This window comes from Pipistrellus hanaki (genome assembly GCF_964339955.1).
Source record: "Pipistrellus hanaki genome assembly, chromosome: 9".
Lineage (NCBI taxonomy): Eukaryota > Metazoa > Chordata > Mammalia > Chiroptera > Vespertilionidae > Pipistrellus > Pipistrellus hanaki.
The window spans coordinates 21,224,083-21,231,970 of NC_140511.1; positions in this window are offsets into that span (position 1 = coordinate 21,224,083).

The window sequence follows — 7,888 nt, forward strand, 5'->3', positions numbered from 1 at the left end:
AGAGAGGAAGAGAGAGAGGGATAGAGAGTTAGAAACATTGATGAGAAAGACTCATTGATCAGCTGTCTCTTGCACACCCCCCACTGGAGATGTGCTCACAACCAAGGTACATACCCTTGACTGGAATCGAACCTGGGACCTTTCAGTCCGCAGGCCAACGCTCTATCCACTGAGCCAAACCGGTTTTGGCAAGTTAAAGAAAAATTTCTCCTTGATTGCATTATCATGTATATTACTTTTGGTACTTATTACATAATTGGTCAAAACAATATAAATATATTTAAATATTGATAATTACTAAAGATAAGAAGTAAAATTCTATTATAAATGCAATCTTAATGGGGTTGCAAGTTATAGTTTAACAATTTATTCACATGTGTGTTCATGAATATTACCAATTACTAGAATGTGATAAGGTTCACCACAGATTCTGTTCCTTTTTTTCATTTCTAAAGATTGTAAGTGTGGAAAAATCTTTTTTACATAGATAAATAGATAGGTCCAGAGAAATGTTATCATATCAACCTTCTCACAATTTTTTAAACATTTGTTTTATAGCCCAAAAGTCACTTACTGACCTTTATTCCAAAAATTTATCAGTAGACAGCTCAATTTTGTTTAAATCAATGACTTAGAAAATAGATTTTTGCTCTAGTTAAATTTAAAATTGATATAAACAATAAATCATGTAATATATTATTCATGGAATATATTGATTATCTGAAATTCAAATTTAACTGGGTGTGCCTATATATTTAAAAATATATATTTTATTGACTTTTTACAGAGAGGAAGGGAGAGGGATGGAGAGTTAGAAACATCAATGAGAGAGAAACATTGATCAGCTGCCTCCTGCACACTCCCTACTGAAGATGTGCCCAAAACCAAGGTACATGTCCTTGACCGGAATTGAACCTGGGACCTTTCAGTCTGCAGGCTGATGCTCTCTCCACTGAGCCAAATCAGTTAGGGCAAGGTGTACCTATCTTTTATCTGGCATCTATATACTCAGGTATTAGAAACATTCCTTTTCTCAACACTAACAATGAATATTTTACAGCCAGGGTCAACACACCATTGTAAAACCCAAGGTGGGCAAGAGGTTAGCCAGTGTTTTTTTAAGAGAGAACTGCTGTGAAAAGGTTGGTGAGAAGACAGAAGAGACCTGGCAACCATAATCTTGGTTTCAAGCAGATCGATTTTAGGAAAAACCACATGTAGAAAAACTACCTATGCAAATATAACATCAGATTAATTCTCTTACACCTATTTGAGTTCTTGCTGACGCACAGCTAAATCTTTGTAAAGAACTGGTACGTTCACTCAAAAAAACGTTTTTCCCAGTTTCAAGACCAGGAAATCCTGACGTGATTAGAATTCCCAAGTTCTTCCCATTAATAATGGCTGTGATCAGGCTGTTAGGTCCTGAGGTGGATCAATATGTCTCCTTTGGAGCATTTTGCACAACTTTAATTGCTGATTTTTAAAAAAGTAATTGTTTACCTGTAACAATTCTAAGTTGTGTCTGAGCGAGGACCGTGTTTATGTTACTCACAGCATTATGCTAGTGCTAGCAGGGCACCTGCAAATAGTAGACGCTCAATAAGTCATTGTTGACTCACAACAATGGCGTCCATCTATCCAGCTGGGCCTACTTTGTTCCAAAACTGCATCCAAATTTTTAATAGTATTCCATATCTTACTTACACTTCCCCTCTAACTATCTGAATATCCCGAATCCTATATAATAAAAGGGTAATATGCAAATCGACCGGTTGAACGACTGGTTGCTATGATGCGTACTGACCACCAGGGGGTCAGAAAGCTCCCACAGGGGCAGCACTGCTCAGCCACCAGTGGGGCTGTCAGCTGGCAGGCACAGCAGCCGTGGTGGAAGCCTCTCCCACCTCCGCAGCAGCGCTAAGGATGTCTGACTGTGGCTTAGGCCACTCCCTAAGCCACATGTGTCAAACACAAGGCCCGCGGGCCAAATCCAGCCCGCCAGGCCTTGCAATGTGGCCAGCACCGCGCTGTCATCATGCACTCCGCTGTCAGTTTATGACATTGTCAGTTTATGACTGTTCAGTAAACCATTCGGCCCGCGATTTAGGCTGGATTTTAGATTTTGGCCCCTTCTCTGATTGAGTTCGACACCCCTACCCTAAGCCATCAGTCGGACATCCCCCGAGGGCTCCTGGGCTGCTATAGGGCGCAGGCTGGGCTGAGGGACTCTCCCCGCCCCCCAGTGCACAAATGTCATGCAATGGGCCTCCTCTCTTCTTTCCAGCAATATATTTAAAAATAAATATATGTTCTCTCCAAATACTCTTTTAGAGATAGAAATAAGGAAGGAAATGTTTGAGAAAGGTGGCAAAATAGACACAGAGAGCCATTCCTTTCTCCAGTTATCCAGTTTTCTTCTGCTGCCAGTGTGTAAGCAAGATACAAGTGTGTGAGAGGGTTTTTCACTCCGTTCCTGGTTTGGAGTTTGGATGACTCTTACCAATGGTACATACTCAATATTCTATTATTAAATAATCAACTTTAAAGTATTTTTTCTCTGAGGGTGATCATGCTAAAAAATTTTTTCTCTGAAAGGAATTCCACATATTAATAATGTGGTAACAACTTTAATACCAGGCTAATGCTATTGCACTAAGTTTCTAACATTTTTAATTAAAGAAATACATAAGCTAGAGACATAGGAACATGGAACAGACTGGTAAATCTCAGAGGGATGTGAGAGTGAGTAGGTGGAAAGAGATTAACCAAAGAATTTATATGCATATATGCATAACCCATGGACACAGACAATAGTGGGGTGAAGACCTGGGGCAGGGCATGGGGGTGGGCTGGAAGGTGTCAATGGGAGCGGGGGGAGGGTAAATCTGTATTATTTTCAACAATAAAGATAAATTTAAAATAAGATAAAATAGCCATTGCCGGTTTTTCTCAGTGGTGAGAGCATTAGCCCGAGAACTGAAGGGTGCTGGGTTTGATTAGAGTCAAGGTCATGCACCTCACTCGGAGTGTGTGCAGGAGGCAACCACCTGATGTAAATCGATGTTCTCTCTCTCTGTCCCTACTCTTCCCTTCCACGCTTTCTAAAAATCAATGGGAAAAAAATATGCTGGGTGAGGAATAACAATAAAATAAAATATAAAAATAAGAGAGAGAATCCAAGATGGCTGCTCGGGTAGGCACCTAGCCGCAGCCGCATGCAACAATTTCAATAAAATACAACTAAAATATAAAATGGACATTACCCAGAACTACAGGAAAGTCAACTGACTGGAAATTCTACAACGAGAAGCAAGGAGAAAACCAGAAGGAAGCACGGAGGAGCTGTAAAAGCCCAAGGTACGGAGACACGCGGGCGCGCGTGGAGAGGACGGAGCCGGAGAGGAGGGAGGCCGAGTGCCTGGCTGGCGTTCCCTAGCGGGAAGGAGATAAAACTCCGACTGTGCTGGGCCCCTGACTGCTCTGAACCCCAGTTCTGGGCCAGACCCCGGGGACCCAGGCTCATCCAGAGGGAGCTGGGCTGTAAGGCGGTACCCGGGGAAGCCGCGAAAGGAGGTCCCAGAGGCGCACACACAGCGCGCAGAGAAGGGCCGGCCGGCTGTGCCGTAGGACTGCCCTGGCGGGAAGGAGACAGGCTCCAGACTGCTCTGAACGCCACCTCCAACTCCACTTCCAACTGAACTGAACCCCAGTTTCGGGCCCATTGCGGGAGAGCTTACACTGTTTGGTAGCAGGCGAAAATCGAGGGCACCTTTCTCTCAGAGGCGCTTGCAACAAGTACTGAAGGACCCTGAGTCTCAGGAGTCGCATAGGGCGGGGCTGACGGAAGCCAAGGCTGTAGGCTCCACCCTGAAACTCCGCCCCATCAGAAAAGCTGCCTGCGAAAATGCCTAAACCAAATAGATCACAGACGAAAGAAATGGAGGACAAAAAGCAACTGGATATAGAGTTCAAAACCACACTTATAGGGTTTTTCAAGAGACTCCTAGAAAAGGCCGATAAAATAAATGATACCTATGAGGATATGAAAAGGGATCAACAAAAAATGCTAAGGGATCAACAAGAAATAAAGAATACATTGTCTGAAATAAAAAATATTCTACAGAGTCCTAAAAACAGAATAGAAGATCGCAAGAATCAAGTCAAAGATTTGGAACATAAAGAGCCAGAAGACACTCCTCTGCAGAAGCTAGAAGGCAAGAGAATCCAGAAAATTGAAGATAATGTAAGAAACCTCTGGGACAACTTCAAACGATCCAACATCAGAATCATGGGGGTCCCAGAAGATGAGAGAGAGCAAGATATCGAAAACATACTGAAAGAAATAGTGACAGAAAACTTCCCCCACCTGGGGAAAGAATTGGACTTACAAGTCCAGGAAGCACACAGAACTCCAAATAAGAGGAATCCAAAGAGGACCACACCAAGACAAATCATAATTAAGATTCCAAGAGCAAAGGACAAAGAGAGAATATTAAAAGCAGCAAGAGCTAAGCAGGTGGTTACCTATAAAGGAGCACCTATACGATTGTCAGCTGATTTCTCAACAGAAACCATGCAGGCCAGACGGGAATGGCAAGAAATATTCAAGGTGATGAATAGCAAGAACCTACAGCCAAAAATACTCTACCCAGCAAAGCTATCACTCAGAATTGAAGGTCAGATAAAGAGCTTCACTAATAAAAAAAAGCTAAAGGAGTTCATCACCACCAAACCAGAATTATATGAATTGCTGAAGGGGGTTCTTTCAGAAGAGAAAGTAAATAAAGATAAAAATTATGAACAACAAGTGAATCTAAAAACCAAGGAAATTAAAAAAAAAATCTGATGAACAATATTAACTGTTGAATATAATAGAATCAGAGGTATGGAAGGGGAGTGAACTGATGATTCTTGGGGAAAAGGGGAGAGGGGAATGTGGGAAGAGACTGAACATAAACTGTGCACCTATGGATGAGGACAATGGGGAGTGGGGAAAGGGCAGAGGGTGGGGTGGGAAGGGGGGGGAAAGGAACACTTGTAATAATATGAACAATAAAAATTTATTTAAAAAATAAATAAATTAAAAAAAAAAAAAAAAAAAAAAATAAATAAATAAAATAAAATATAAAAATAAATACATAAGGACTCTACTCAGGAATCTAGAAATGAAAGTAAAAGTGAAATGTAACAAAGGGAACATACTGTTCTGATTCCAAGGTAATTATGAAAGTAAATGCTGGGAATTTCCTAATGTGATAACTTTATATCTTGCAAACAAAATACTGCTAGATCAGAGATCAGCCTTGAACAAATGCTAATGAGGAAATCTACAAATAAAAATTTTTAAAAATATAAACAGACCTGTTCTCAATGAAGTTTGCCTTATAAATGGTGGCTGACTTTTCATTTTTATCTTGACAATATTTTAATAGCATATAATTTAGATAACATATAAGTTAGATAGTCAAGAGTGTACGCATCCTCAGTGTACAGCTCATGAATTTTAACAACTTTATGTACTTAGGTGAACACCAACCAGACCAAGATCAAGAAAATTTTCCATCACCTGAGAAAGCTCCTTTCTGCTTCTTTCCAGTCAATACCTATCTGATCACCATCTCACCACCTCAACCACTATTCTGATTTCTATCGTCATAGATGTTTTTTCGGTTCTTGAAGTTCATATGACTAGAATACTTTGTGCTCATAAAGACTTCTTCCATTAACATATTTTTAGTTTCATCCACATTGTAGCATGCAGCAGTAGTTTGCACATTGTATTGCCATGTAGTATTCCACTGAATGAATATGCCATAGTTTGCTTACCCATTCTCATGCTGATGGATATTTGGATTACCTGGTTTGACCCCTTGTGAAAAGAGAAGCTATAGACATTTCAGTTCAAGGCTTTTTGTGAATCTATAGATCCATTTCTATTGTGTGAATACTTGGACATATAATTGCCATTCAATAGCTGTATACTTATTTTTATAAGAAACTGCCAAAAACTGTTTACAAAATGTTTGCACCATTTTATACTCCCACCAACAATATATAAGAATTTTAGTTTCTGAACATTCTTCCTAAGACTAGAATTGTCAACTTTTTATTTATTTTTATTTTTTAAATTATATTTTATTGATTTTTTACAGAGAGGAAGAAAAAGAGATAGAGAGTTAGAAACATCGATGAGAGAGAAACATCGATCAGCTGCCTCCTGCATACCCCCACTGGGGATGTGCCCGCAACCAAGGTACATGCCCTTGACCGGAATCGAACCCGGAAACTTTCAGTCTGTAGGCTGACGCTCTATCCACTGAGCCAAATCGGTTTTGGCAGAATTGTCAACTTTTTAAATGTGAGCTCTGCCCTAGCTGGTTTGGCTCAGTAGAAAGAGTGTCCGCCTGTAGACTGAAGAGTCCCGGGTTTGATTCTGGTTAAGGGCATGTACCTGGGTTGCAGGCTCCAGCAAAGGCAACTAACCAATGTATCTCTCTCACATCGATGTTTCTATCTCTCTCTCTCCCTCCCACTCTCTCTAAAAATCAATAGAAAACTATCCTCAGGTGAGGATTAACAAGAATAAATAAATAAAAGAACAAATGTGAGGTCTTCTTTTCAGTATGTAGTGATATCTCATTATGTTTTTAATTTTATTACCCTCATGTTTAATAATCTCTAATATATTTTGTATGCTTTTTGATGATTTATATATCATCTTTTGTGAAGTGCCATTCAAATCTTCTGTCCTTTTTTTAAACTGCATTGATTGACTATTTATTATTGATTTAAGGGAGTACTTTATATATTCTGGATATGAGTCCCTTGATATGTGCATTGTGAATATTTTCTCCATCTTGGTGACTTGACTTTGCCTTTATTAAGTTTCTTTTAATGAGTAGAATATTTTAATTCTGAAATCCAATTTAACAATTTTTTCTTTTATATATAGTGTGCTATTTAAGAAATCATTACCTACTCCAGGATCATAAATATTTTCTTCTACATTTTCTTTTAGAAGCTTTGTGGTATTAGCTTTTACACTTAAGACTATGGTTTATCTCAAATTAATTTTGCAATGGGTGTGAATTGAGGATCAAGGTTCATTTTTTCCTCTAAAGATTATATTCAACCATAATATATTGAAAAGTCCCAATTCCCCATTGAATTGCTTTAGTGTTTTTGCCAAAAATCAATTGAATTTGCCCTGGCTGGTGTGGCTCAGTTGGTTGAGCAATATCCCATGCACTGAAGGCCTGCTGATTTGATTCACGGTCAGGGCACTCTCCCAGATTTTGGGTTCAATCCCCAGGCAGGGTACTGACATAAGACAAATGATCACCTGATTGCTACTTATATATATTTTTAATATTTTTTTTTTAGTGATTTCATAGAGGAAGGAAGAGGGAGAGATACAAACATCAATGATGAGAGAGAATCATTGTTTGGCTGCCTCCTGCACGCCCCCTACTGGGGACTGAGCCTGCAACCCAGGTATGTGCCCTTGACCAGAATCAAACCCGGCAGGGACCCTTCAGTCTGCAGGCTGACACTCTATCCACTGAGCCAAATCAGCTAGGACTTGATTGCTATTTATCTTTCATATTAATGTTTCTCTCTCCTCTCTTCCTTTCTCTCTAGAAATCAATACTAAGAACATATTTTTTAAAAATCAATTGAATTTATTTCTGGAAATTCCTTTTTGGACTCTAATCTGTTTTAGGAATCTATTTGTCTATCCTTATGCCAATACTGTAAATAAAATAAAATACCTACGAATAAATTTAACCAAGGATGTAAAAAATCTATACTCACACAATTATAAGACACTGAAAAAGGAAACTGAAGATGCCCTAGCTAGCCCGTTTGGTTCAGTGGATAGAGC